The sequence below is a fragment of the Solanum tuberosum genome, unplaced genomic scaffold (assembly GCF_000226075.1).
Source record: "Solanum tuberosum cultivar DM 1-3 516 R44 unplaced genomic scaffold, SolTub_3.0 scf00392, whole genome shotgun sequence".
Taxonomy (NCBI): Eukaryota; Viridiplantae; Streptophyta; class Magnoliopsida; order Solanales; family Solanaceae; genus Solanum; species Solanum tuberosum.
The window spans coordinates 323,181-323,522 of record NW_006239342.1 but is presented as its reverse complement, the minus strand read 5'-3'; the positions used below and the strand labels follow the sequence as shown (position 1 = coordinate 323,522).

The 342-nt window shown below is 40.1% G+C and overlaps 1 protein-coding gene across 2 annotated transcripts in view; it reads right to left on the bottom strand.

Moving 5' to 3' along the window:
• Positions 1-342, bottom strand: part of LOC102596616 (uncharacterized) — a 7,155-nt gene that overhangs the window by 2,012 nt on the left and 4,801 nt on the right. The window lies entirely within an intron of this gene.

Sequence of the window (342 nt, the reverse complement as noted above, 5' to 3'; positions counted from 1 at the left end):
CCCGCCCTCTAGCTATATGTGTGTGTGTTGATAAGCAACAACAAAGCTCTTTCTCTAGATATTATTTATGAGAGCATGATCCTTCCTTTGCCAAGTCATTCCCTATCTTCAAAGCCAATTCACTTAGATCCTCATGTGTATTTCTTCTAAGCTAAAGAACTACGACATAACCACTTGGTATCTCAATTACTTCAATAGTATCTCTGATACTCACATTACACATATTGCTCCTCTGTAGGCAAAAGCTACTCCCTAGCCATAGCAGACAGTTGGTACCTAGTTCCAATTGCATGATGAATTCTCCAAGATGTCTCATCCTTTTGTGTGTGTGTGTGTGTGCGA